This window comes from Palaemon carinicauda, chromosome 28 (assembly GCF_036898095.1).
Source record: "Palaemon carinicauda isolate YSFRI2023 chromosome 28, ASM3689809v2, whole genome shotgun sequence".
Taxonomy (NCBI): domain Eukaryota; kingdom Metazoa; phylum Arthropoda; class Malacostraca; order Decapoda; family Palaemonidae; genus Palaemon; species Palaemon carinicauda.
Genome location: NC_090752.1, coordinates 10,346,670 through 10,360,514, shown reverse-complemented (window position 1 = coordinate 10,360,514; position 13,845 = coordinate 10,346,670). Strand labels below are relative to the sequence as shown.

At 36.3% G+C, this 13,845-nt stretch overlaps 1 protein-coding gene across 1 annotated transcript in view; it reads left to right on the top strand.

Annotated features, from left to right (window-relative positions):
* The window catches only part of LOC137621400 (insulin gene enhancer protein ISL-1-like), a 245,852-nt gene that overhangs the window by 91,671 nt on the left and 140,336 nt on the right, over window positions 1-13,845 (top strand). The gene's annotated exons all lie outside the window — the stretch shown is intronic.

The window sequence follows — 13,845 nt, the reverse complement described above, 5'->3', positions numbered from 1 at the left end:
CCAAAAATATGAGGATTGCAAGGAAAAACTACATTTAATATTGATTTGAAGACTTGAATTTTCTCTCTCTCTCTCTCTCTCTCTCTCTCTCTCTCTCTCTCTCTCTGTGGTTGTATCCACGCGCGGGACTGTGTGTGTATGCCTCTCAGCATCAACCAGCACGGAGAGAGGGTCCCTTCAAACAGCGTATCATTAAATGAATGAATTTGTGAGAGCTTCCGACACCCACATCGAGTGTATATCCGAGTCACCGAAAGTAACTTCCGGTGTGGGGTTGGTGAAGAAGAGAGAGAGAGAGAGAGAGAGAGAGAGAGAGAGAGATATGGGCCCTATGGCTATAGGGGTTAGGTGTGTAAGGGGGTTTATGTCCTGGGGTTTGTTGAGTGCCTACGCGAAGGGTAAGATTTGGAAAGAAGTGGGGTTGGGGGTGGGGGAGGGGTTTGAGGGGGAGGAGTGGGGAGGGTTGTTTAGGTTGTGAGAGGTGGGGGGGGGGGGTTGTTTAAGGGGGAAGAAGAGGAGGTCATTCTGAGGGGAGGTCGCAGAAAGGGAACTTTTTGGGGGACCAAGAAGGGGAAAAAGAATAATAGAGGGACAATGCCCTTAGGTTTTCCCCTTCGGGAGGTCTTTTTGGTGGAGTCATGGGCATTGTTGTGTTCTTCAGGAGAATTACATTGAAGAAGAAAAAGAGGAGAGGGAAAAAGTTGGAAGTGTTCTACCGTACTGATTATTTGTTTAGTAGTTTCCCTTCTCTCCGTCGTTAAGTTTTTACTTATTGGTTTTTAATGGTATTGATGTATTTGTAATAGTTTTATTTGTAATGTTTTTTTATAGTTTGTTAATAGAAAGTTCATATAATTAGAAGGTCACTCTCGAAGAAGATGGTCATTAATTGTTTTTGAATGCCTTTCATTACTGCTGAGGTTTTGACAGAATCCAAATCTTTCTCATAGTCTATAAATGTCATACGATTTATTGGTAGACTAAACATTATTATTGACTAGTGTATACAACCGGTCAAAAATGACTGCTAAATATTCAGGTAAGTATGCACACATACATTCAACCCCCCCCCCCATCCTAACTACAACCCGGCAGCTTGGCAATTTGTGGGAGGTTGTGGTTTCCAAGTGTAGCCTGCATCTCGTGGTACTCCCTCTCACCAGGGTATGAATACTATTCTCCCCTCGTTGAGGGGGAGATTATTTTGCATTACGGTTTTTTTTTTTTCATTTTTAATAGGGAAATATTCATACAGACCAACAACTTATAATCATACAATGACGTTTGCAAGCAATTATGGGTAAATAAATATTTTATAAAAATGAAGCATGTTGGGATTTAACATTTATGAGTACCTGTGGAAAATTGTTAGTAGTTAAAAATAGTTGGACTTTCATTGTGTAGTATGTATATATATATATATATATATATATATTGTGATTTTCTTCTTGCACCCTCACCATAATTCTCGGTGCTTTCCGTCTAAATCTATGCCACCCTATCATGATTGAAAACGAGACGCCTCGACGAGGAAGTTCTCACACCAATAAGGAGAAATCATCCATAAAATAATCTCTCTCTCTCTCTCTCTCTCTCTCTCTCTCTCTCTCTCTCTCATATGAAATATGACTTTATCAAGTGTAATCAGAGAAATATTTTGGCTCATGGTTTTTTTTACTTTGGCATGAAGTATCTATAACTTCCATGTGTCATAATAATTATACAAAAAAGAGCTAATTTACCTCATCTGGAATATTGATTCCCAATTTCCAACCGGATAATTTCTGCTTGTTAGAATCTTGTAAAATATACTTTTTATTTCAGAGGCCGATTACTAGAAACCTAGAATAAAAGAGCATTCCGTATTATTATTATTATTATTATTATTATTATTATTATTATTATTATTATTATTATTACTTGCTAAGCTATAACCATAGTTGGAAGAGCAGGATGCTATAAGCCCAGGGGCTCCAACAGGGAAAACAGCCCATTGAGAAAAGGAAACAAGGAAAAATAAAATATTTTAAGAATATTTTAATAAATATATTTGGATTCCATTTGAAATTAGATTAGGTTCTTTCCAGGAAAACCGATGTCATCCGTTTACACACTCGTCAAGACATGCCTGACAAGACCCCTTCAGAGGGAAAGAAAATGATATGCATCGTAACCCCCCCCCCCCCTTTTTTTATTTTCCCAAAAACATTAGTGACCGAACTTTTTTTTTTATTTTGCTGGCATCAATGACTATTGATGTTATGATGCCAGATAATTATCAATCATTTATTCTGTTTTTATATATACAATATATATATATATATATATATATATATACGGATTATACATATGTGTATATATATATTATATTCATAATATATATATAATATATATATATATATATATATATATATATATATATATAGTATATATATGAAAAAATATTAATTTTCCAAGTAAATATATTGAACGCTGGACTCCAGGCAGATATCGTGAAAAGGAAATCGTACATAACTCTCTCTCTCTCTCTCTCTCTCTCTCTCTCTCTCTCTCTCTCGCCAAGCGAAACACGCCGGAATGAAAGCAAGCGAGCATTATGGTACGAGCAGAAGCGAAATCACGCGCGCTCTGTCCAGCAACCACGATTTTATTTTCCTCATGGCAAATGCATGAGCGCAAATGGCCGTGCCTGGTATAAGTGCAGCCGGGTCGTGACTGCAACCGGATATAATGATTATTATTAATATGAGATCCTCATGATCACTTTTAAGTGGTCGGTGATCTTGAGTGGTGTTTATTAATTCAGGGAGCTTTTGTGCTGTAAAGGGGGGTGAGGGGGGAGGGTGGCTTCATTTCCAGCGGCAGGTCAATCCTGAAATGACCCTCGCCCCAATGAAAAATGAGATATTTCATAGATAATGGAAGTGTGTGTGTACCTATCGGTGGTGCTTGAATGGAAAATGTAAAATTCCTTTGTATTTTAAACTTGGAGTGTATTTTTCAATTCCATTGATGGTTTTTTTGGTTCTCTCTGCTTTTAGACGGCGATGTCTCTGTTAATCTTTCATTTTTAATAGGAAGTTGAGTCTCATGTTGGCTTCAATTTGATTATATGCAATGGATTTCCTGACAGACCCGGTAGTTTTCGAAATCTTTCAGAGTAAAGTGAATTTGTTTCTTTGTGTTGGATGGAAGCTATAATGAATATTACCTATATGGTATATTGGACACAATCTAATGACTATAGCGAATATAACCTGTATGGTATATTTGACACAATCTAAAGACTATAGCGAATATAACCTATAGGGTATATTTGACACAATCTAAAGAATATAGCGAATGTAACCTTTTGGGTATATTTGATACAATCTAAAGACTATAGCGAATATAACCTGTAGGGTATATTTGACACAATCTAAAGACTATAGCGAATATAACCTATAGGGTATATTTGACACAATCTAAAGAATATAGCGAATGTAACCTTTTGGGTATATTTGATACAATCTAAAGACTATAGCGAATATAACCTGTAGGGTATATTTGACACAATCTAAAGACTATAGCGAATATAACTACGGTATTTTTTACACAATCTAAAGACTATAGCGAATATAACCTATATGGTATATTTGGCACAATCTAAAGACTATAGCGAATAGAACCTGTATGATATATTTGTCACAATCTAAAGACTAAAGCGAATATAACCTGTATGGTATATTTGACACAATCTAAAGAATATAGCGAATGTAACCTTTTGGGTATATTTGATACAATCTAAAGACTATAGCGAATATAACCTATATGGTATATTTGGCACAATCTAAAGACTATAGCGAATAGAACCTGTATGATATATTTGTCACAATCTAAAGACTAAAGCGAATATAACCTGTATGGTATATTTGACACAATCTAAAGACTAAAGCGAATATAACCTGTAAGGTATATTTGACACAATCTAGAGACTATAGTGAATATAATTTGTATGGTATATTTGGCACAATCTAAAGGCTGTAGCGAATATAACCTCAGGAATATTTACAAGTCCTCTTTATTGGCATAAAATTTGGCTCACGGTTGTAATGAAAAGTATTGTTTTATGGCTCAAAATGTAGCTTCTATTTGAACTGATTGAATCTTCATCATATAGCTAGAGTAATACCTCATTTTATAAGACTGAATATAGCAATCTCTCTCTCTCTCTCTCTCTCTCTCTCTCTCTCTATGAGACTTAATATAGCACTTTTTTAGCTCATAAGACAGATTACAGCATTTTTTGTTCTCTCTCTCTCTCTCTCTCTCTCTCTCTCTCTCTCTCTCTCTCTAAGACAATATATCATTGTTTTTTTCCTATCTATCTCTTATAAGACAATATAACAATTTTTTGCCCCCCCCCCTCTCTCTCTCTCTCTCTCTCTCTCTCTCTCTCTCTCTCTCTCTCTCTTTTACGCATTTTCGCCCCAGCCATTCATCCCACACGAGGAGGGTGCATAACATTAAGTGTGGGTGGATGGGTGATGAATAGCGTTAAGAGATGTGGAAACAAGGAACAATTTAGCTACTTCCAACGCTAAATGATGCATTTCCTCTCCTTGCATTTTCCTTGCATTTGTTTTCATCAATCTATCCCTCTTCCCATACCAAACTGTTGAATAAAGGCAGAAGAAAATTTAAGAATTTTATTTATTGTCGAGACTCGACGCCATTAAGGAAACACCAACAAGATGGTGTGACGTCACTCGAGTAGTGGTCTCTTGTTATGATTTTTATGGAAGGGGGAATAGGGGGGAGAACATTATGGATATGTAAGGAGGGGGGAGGGAGAGGGAGTGTGTGGTGGGGGGGATATGGAATTTGGAATGAGGAAACCAGCGTCATACATCTTGTGTGACTTATTCAATGTGCATCCACCATAAGGGAAATATTATTAATGTTTGTGGTATGGCATCCCAAATTTGGCCAATTCTCCCCGGGGGGATTAAACTAGAGGGGGCCTATGAAGGGGAAGGTGGAATTAGAGCGGGGGAGGAAAAGAGGTTTTTTATCTTTATCTTTTTTTTCTTTTTTGGGTGTTGAAAGTACATTAAATAGAGTAGCGGTACTTAAATCCATTAGAGTGTAGGGGCTATATTGTGTAGGTACATACATATATACGTTTACATATATAGATTCTTAACAGATATATGAATATATAAATGTGTGTATATATGTATATACAGTATATATATATATATATATATATATTTATATATGTATATATATATATATATATATATGTGTGTGTGTGTGTGTATGTATGTATGTATGTATGTACATGTATGTGTGTATGTATGTATGTATGTACATTTATGTGTGTACGTACGTATGTATGTACATGTATGTGTGTGTGTAATACACGGGAGTGGGCAAAGAAGTGAAAATATAATATATAGATTTTTTAACGAAGGATTAATTAAAGCTGATCCATATATACTAATGCAATGAATTCAAGGAGATTTTAACGATGAGGAAGAAGAAAAAACTAATTTTCTTTTTTTAAACTAATATGTTAATTAGCACTTTAATCCATTTTCATAATGCAATTTTTATAACACTTAGATACGTTATTATTATTATTATTATTATTATTATTATTATTATTATTATTATTATTAGCCAAGCTACAACCCTAGTTGGAAAAGCAAGATGTATGTTGGTTTGTCTGCATTTCTACAATATTTTAGAAATTTGCGAGTGGTTTTCAGGGAAGAATAAGGGAAAAGAGAAGTATTGACCCTGGTAAAGTTAATTAAATAGTGAAATACATCTGTGTGTTACAAGCTTTTTATTTCGTCAAAATTAATTGGTCATTTATTGGCATAATATCGACATACCATTGACATATTACCTCTCTCTCTCTCTCTCTCTCTCCTCTCTCTCTCTCTCTCTCCTCTCCATTTCGGTTTTACTTCGAAATGAGGGATGAAGATACTTATAGCACATGCGTTTACGTCTCTCTCTCTCTCTCTCTCTCCACTTGGGTTTTACTTCGAAATGAGGGATGAAGATACATATAGCACATGCGTTTACGTCTCTCTCTCTCTCTCTCTCTCTCTCTCTCTCTCGTACCAGTCTCATTAAGGGTAAGGAAATCGACATAATATTGCGATATTGACCAGAATGGTAAGTCATGTACCTGATTAATATTAGATTGTGGTGGGTTTCATCAAAGAGAGTGAGATACGCCTCTGTATTAAAGAGTTGTATTGTATCCAAGGTCAGTTATTTTTCCAGAGGTTTGCTGTAATGAAATGGAATTACCCTGAAGAGACGTATTCCATAAGATTCTGATTGAAGTTTTGTAATGGCGATATCTTCCAGATATCAAGGAAAAGTTTGTAATTTCTTCCAGTCATTTCAGTTTGATCTATGGGGAGCTGTATTATTATTATTATTATTATTATTATTATTATTATTATTTATTATTATTATTATCCAAGCCTGCAACCCTGGTTGGAAAAGCAGGTTGCTGTAAGCTCGAGGGCTCCAACAAGGAAAATAGCCCAGTGAGGAAAGGAAATAGATAAACTACAAGTGAAACAATTAACAATTAGAATGAAATATTTTAGAAATATTAAAATAAATCCTTCATATATAAACTATAAGAACCTTCAAACAAACAAGAGGAAGAGAATACGATAGAACAGTGTGCACGCATGTTCCCTCAAGCAAGAGAACTATCTCATTTTAGACGAGACGTGTTTTAGTATCTCTCTCTCTCTCTCTCTCTCTCTCTCTCTCTCTCTCTCTCACCTGTTGTGACGGCAGATAATTATTCTCTCACTTTCTCTCACCTACTTAATTGCACTTTGCGCTAACTTCACCCCCGAAAGGATATCAAGACAACTTCTCCTAACACAGTTAAGTCTTGCTAACTTCGACATAGCGTGAAGTCGTAATTATTTGATCGAAAAGTGGCCATTTCTCTCCCTTAGATATCGTGAAAAGAGAGAGAATAATGTAACATAAACTGAGCTCGCTTTGCAGTGAGGACAATGTTATTTGAGAGAGAGAGAGAGAGAGAGAGAGAGAGAGGAGAGAGGTGGGATATGTCTAGCTTAGCAAAGGACATTTTGTAATGCAGAAGTATGCGAAGATAAAAAAGAGGAGAGAGAGAGAGAGAGAGAGAGAGAGAGAGAGAGAGAGTATATGTATAACTTAGTGAAGGACATTTTATAATGCAGAAGTGTGCGAAGATAGAGATAGAGAGAGAGAGAGAGAGAGAGAGAGAGAGAGAGATATGTCTAGCTTAGCGAAGGACATTTTACAATGTATAAGTATACGATGAAATAAAGTGACAGAGAGAGAGAGAGAGAGAGAGAGAGAGAGAGAGAGTATATGTCTAGCTTAGTGAAGGACATTTTGCAATGTATAAGTATACGATGAAATAAAGTGACAGAGAGAGAGAGAGAGAGAGAGAGAGAGAGAGATATGTCTAGCTTAGCGAAGGACATTTTGCAATGCAGAAGCATGTGAAGATAAAGAGAGAGAGAGAGAGAGAGAGAGAGAGAGAGAGTATATGTATAACTTAGTGAAGGACATTTTTATAATGCAGAAGTGTGCGAAGATAGAGAGAGAGAGAGAGAGAGAGAGAGAGAGAGAGAGATATGTCTAGCTTAGCGAAGGACATTTTACAAATGTATAAGTATACGATGAAATAAAGTGACAGAGAGAGAGAGAGAGAGAGAGAGAGAGAGAGAGTATGTCTAGCTTAGTGAAGGACATTTTGTAATGCAGAAGCATGTGAAGATAAAGAGAGAGAGAGAGAAGAGTGAGAGAGAGAGAGAGTGAGAGAGAGAGTATGTCTAGCTTAGCGAAGGACATTTTGTAATGCAGAAGCATGTGAAGATAAAGAGAGAGAGAGAGAGAGAGACGAGAGAGAGTGAGAGAGAGAGTATGTCTAGCTTAGTGAAGGACATTTTGTAATGCAGAAGCATGTGAAGATAAAGAGAGAGAGAGAGAGAGAGAGAGAGAGAGAGAGAGAGTATGTCTAGCTTAGCGAAGGACATTTTGTAATGCAGAAGTATGTGAAGATAAAAAAGTGAGAAGAGAGAGAGAGAGAGAGAGAGAGAGAGAGAGATGTCAACCTTGGCGAAGGACATTTTATAATGCAGAAGTGTGCGAAGATAAAGAGAGAGAGAGAGAGAGAGAGAGGAGAGAGAGAGAGAGAGGTTTATGTCTAGCTTAGCGAAAGACATTTTGCAATGCAGAAGTATGCGAAGATAAGGAGAGAGAGAGAGAGAGAGAGAGAGAGGAGAGAGGTTTATGTCTAGCTTAGCGAAAGACATTTTGCAATGCAGAAGTATGCGAAGATAAGGAGAGAGAGAGAGAGAGAGAGAGAGAGAGAGAGAGAGAGGTTTATGTCTAGCTTAGCGAAAGACATTTTGCAATGCAGAAGTATGCGAAGATAAGGAGAGAGAGATGAGAGAGAGAGAGAGAGAGAGAGAGAGAGTGTATGTCTAGCTTAGTGAAGGACATTTTGCAATGCAGAAGTATGCGAAGATAAGGAGAGAGCCTTATTGCCTTATTGCCTTATTTTTTGTTTGGTTCCCCCAGGTCCCTCAGTGTGAGGCACCTCGTATATCCACCAGAGAGTTGCTAATACATCTTCCAGTGTATTTTGCATCTTCCAGTCTTGGATGGTCTGGGATGCATCTTAGGTATTTATCGAGCTTATTCTTAAACGCATCTACGCTCACTCCTGATATGTTTCTTAGATGAGCTGGCAGCACATTAAATAGTCGCTGCATTATCGATGCTGGTGCGTTGTGGATTAATGTCCTGTGCGCCTTTCTCAGTTTACCTGGAATGCTTTTTGGCACTATTAATCTACCTCGGCTTGCTCTTTCTGATACTTTAAGCTCCATGATGTTTTCAGCAATTCCTTCTATTTGCTTCCATGCTTGTATTATCATGTAGCGTTCTCTTCTCCTTTCTAGACTGTATAGTTTTAAAATTTGCAGTCTTTCCCAGTAATCAAGGTCCTTAACTTCTTCTATTCTAGCAGTATAGGACCTTTGTACACTCTCTATTTGCGCAATATCCTTTTGGTAGTGTGGGTACCATATCACATTGCAGTACTCGAGTGTACTACGCACATAAGTTTTGTAAAGCATAATCATGTGTTCAGCTTTTCTTGTTTTAAAGTGTCTGAATAACATTCCCATTTTTGCTTTACATTTAGCCAACCAGTGTTGCTATTTGGTCGTTGCATAACATATTCCTATTTAAAATTACACCAAGGTCTTTAATTGCTTCCTTGTTTGTGATTGTCTCATTATTAGGTCCCTTGTATGCATACACCATTCCTTCTCTGTTTTCCATAATTTATTGATTCAAATTTATCGGAGTTAAATACCATCCTATTTATCTCCGCCCATTCATATATTTTGTTTAGATCTCTTTGTAGTGAGTTTCCTATCTTCATCACAAGTAATTTCTCTACTTATTCTTGTGTCATCGGCGAAACTTCTCACTACGGAGTTTTCAACATCACAGTCTATGTCTGAGATCATAATAACAAATAGCAGTGCAGCTAATACCGTACCTTGGGGCACACCAGATATTACCTGGGCTTCATCTGATTTCTCGTCATTTGCAACCACTATCTGTTTTCTGTTTTGCAGGAATTCTTTTACCCATTTTCCTATCTTTCCCACAATATTATGCTTTCTCATTTTTTTCTCCAATATGTTATGGTCTACCTTGTCAAAGGCTTTTGCAAAATCTAGAATAGATCACATCTGTGTCTTTTTCATATATCATATTATTGTATATGTTTTCATAGTGAGCTATCAGTTGGGTCTGTGTACTTTTTCCAGGTACGAAACCGTGTTGACCCATATTAAACAAATTATTTTTGACCAAAATGGTTCATTATTTTCTTTTTATTACCCTCTCATACACTTTCATAATATGTGATGTTAGACTAACAGGTCTATAATTGCTTGCCTCTAGTCTTGATCCACTTTTGAAGATAGGGGTTATATAAGCTAATTTATGTTTAACATATATCTCGCTCATATCTATACTCTGTCTTAGCAGTATTGCAAGTGGCTTCGCGATAGTGTTTGCAGTTTTTTTTAACAAAATCGCTGGAACTCATCTGGTCCGGCTGCCGATCCATTTTTAATTTCGTTTATAGCCGTGACAATATCTGCTTCATTAATATCTATATCCGTTAGATATTCAACATTTTCTTCTCTCATTTCTGTTTCATTATTCTCATTCGCAATTCTTGGCGTGAACTCACTCTTATATTTTTCTGCTAATATGTTGCATATTTCCTTTTTTTCATTCGTTAGCCGTCCTTCAATTCTTAGAGGGCCTATTTCTATTCTCCTTTTATTCATCTTTTTTGCATAGGAGTAAAGTACTTTGGGGTTTCTTTTATATTTTGAAGTGTCCTTTCTTCTAAGTCCCTTTTTTCATTTTCTTTCGACTGTATAATCTTTTGTTCTGCATTTTCTATCTTACATTTTATTTCCCTCATTTTCCACACATTTTTTTCTTTTGCAAGATTTTTCTTCCACTTTTTAATTTTCTGAAATAAGATCCTTCTGTCTCTTGGTATGCACGTCTTTTGTTTATTGTTTTTTTTCGGTACATAATTTTCAACAATTTTCTCCAGTATTTTGTACAGTATATCCGTATTTACCTGTATATTATCACTTATAAATACATTTTTCCATTCTTATCCAGTTCTTCATTTATTTCTGACCATTTTATATTCTTACTGTAAAAAGTTATATTTTCCATATCCTTCCCAAAGTTTTGTGTTTTTATTAATTCTGTGATCACTTGCTTTGGAATGAACTATCAATTCTATGACATTGTGGTCTGAAATTCCCGTGTTATACACTATTATTTCTTTAACATAATTCACCTCATTCACAAATACTAGATCTAGGACATTTTCCTTTCTTGTTGGAATGTGGTTTATTTGTTGCATATTATGTTCTAATAGCATATCTTGAAGCTTTTCAAATTGCCTCTTATCTTCTGCGCTACTATTACTATCTTTTTTTATATGTATACATACAACCACTTTCTTCTATCCGTTCTTTCCAATCCACGAAAGGAAAGTTAAAATCTCCGGATAGGAGTATATTCCAGTCTTTATGGTTTCTACATATACCATCTATTTTTTCTATTATTATGTCAAACTCCTTAGTGTTTGGGGGTCTGTAAACTACAATATTCATTAGTTTTTCAAATTCAAATTCTACCGCAATCAATTCACATTCTGTGTTGCTGTATTTTTCACATACTTTTCCTTGATTTATGTCTCTTCCATATATTGCGGTTCCCCCTTGATTCCTATTTTTTCTGTCTGATCTATAAGTTTGGAAACCCTTTATCTGGTCATCACTGCCAGTCTCTTGGGAATACCATGTTTCACTTATATTTAATATATCTATTTTTTCAATTTGGGTTAGTTCTTCTAAGAAACTCTATTTTCCTTTTAGAGTTACTCGTGACTAAACCCTGTTCATTCATTACTATTATGGTTTGTGTTTCATCCCCATTATTTAATATTGGTAATAATATGGATTCTCCCATGCTTCCTTCCTGTTCTGATATGATGTTCTTTTCTTCATTTCCCGGAATTCTGCCATTAAAAAATCCAACTTTTCTATTATATTTGCTCTTTCGCCTTCATATTTATTTGTGTGTGTATACCTGCAACTGTCCCCCATATCTGCACCAACCCCTGGCATTATAGATGCATTCTTTGTAGTTGGGTTCTACATGTGCCGGTTTAGGTGAAAGGCCTCATATCTTGGGGCTCTTGGTTCAAAGCGCGGTATATACACGGCCTGCTTTTTTGTTTCTTTTTTTGTTTCTTTTTTGCTTTCATTTTTCTTTTCAGTTTGCTGAGTTTTCTTACTTTCATTCATGGTTGCAGGATGCATATATCGACATTTTTTGTTGTAAATGCATCCTTTTCCTTCTTTTAGGTTTTTGCATATTTTTGGATGGAGATCTCTGCATTCGTCTCCATATCCGTCTAAATACGCACATTTACCATATATTTCATAATTATGGCATATCTTTGGATGCTTGTAGTAGCATCTTTCGCCAAATCTGCAATTCCCTCTTTTCAGCATATTGCAGACTATATCCTTCTTTTCTATTTTTTCTTGTTCTTGCTCTTCCCTAAAATTATGTAGGTCCGGGTAGAGTCTCTTGGGTCTATTATTTTGTTTCCATCTGGTAATTTATTTCTTCATAAGTATGTTGTTGGATGGCATCATAGGTTATATCAATGATTTCTTCTGCATCCTTACACATATCCTGTTCATTGTTCTCTTCTTCTTCTTTTTCTTCTTCTTCTTCTTCTGTTTCTTCTTCTTCCTCTTCTTTATCTTCAACTATTTGCAGATTTAGTCTCGACTTAATTATATTTTCTATCCAGACTAAGCATGTTGAGCAGAATACCTTTGTGTCTTTATTTTTTATTTTTTGCTTTATTTCAGCACATGTGGGATGTGTTGGGACACTGACAGGCATCACATTTTCTAATCAATTGTTGAGGATTATTAATGGAATACCATATCTTACATGTATTACACCATTTTGGCATTCTTTTTCCCATTGCATCAATCAGCATATTCACCATATTGGACTTCCTTATTGTTCTTTGATGGAATGTGTTGATTGATGTAGACTTTCTTTTATAAGTTTCTTTAACACTCTGGATTTTCCTTTGGAATTTCTTCTATTATTTTGCTGATGTTTTCCGCAGATTTGCTCCAGTTTATTGGATCATATTGTTTCAATATGTCTGCGAATATTCTTCCGTCACATTGGTTGACGTTACTAGTGACCTCTGTTATCAGACGGTCGAGCTCCTGTTTCGCCAACTCATGGAATTTATTTTTGCTGAATCCAGCGATGTCTCTCCAAGCCTTGCCCGTGTTGTACATAGCCATCTTGATTAGATTTTAGTAATTCACAAGATAACTATTCTATGCCGACGTTTTATCCCACTTCTCCGACCTCAAACTAATCACTGACTGTTCACGAAAACTTGTAGCTATATTGCACTCGATAGCCTTTTGTTATCCGCGTTAAATCATGATTTTTATAGGGCCGCAAAAGTTTAATCACTCACCGGCACACAGATACAAAACTGAGAGAGAGAGAGAGAGAGAGGAGAGAGAGAGAGAGAGAGAGAGAGAGAGAGGTTTATGTCTAGCTTAGCGAAAGACATTTTGCAATGCAGAAGTATGCGAAGATAAGGAGAGAGAGAGAGAGAGAGAGAGAGAGAGAGGTTTATGTCTAGCTTAGCGAAAGACATTTTGCAATGCAGAAGTATGCGAAGATAAGGAGAGAGAGAGAGAGAGAGAGAGAGAGAGAGAGAGAGAGGTTTATGTCTAGCTTAGCGAAAGACATTTTGCAATGCAGAAGTATGCGAAGATAAGGAGAGAGAGAGAGAGAGAGAGAGAGAGAGAGAGAGAGGTTTATGTCTAGCTTAGCGAAAGACATTTTGCAATGCAGAAGTATGCGAAGATAAGGAGAGAGAGAGAGAGAGAGAGAGAGAGAGAGAGAGAGAGTGTATGTCTAGCTTAGTGAAGGACATTTTGCAATGCAGAAGTATGCGAAGATAAGGAAGAGAGAGAGAGAGAGAGAGAGAGAGAGAGAGAGGTTTATGTCTAGCTTAGCGAAAGACATTTTGCAATGCAGAAGTATGCGAAGATAAGGAGAGAGAGAGAGAGAGAGAGAGAGAGAGAGAGAGGTTTATGTCTAGCTTAGCGAAAGACATTTTGCAATGCAGAAGTATGCGAAGATAGG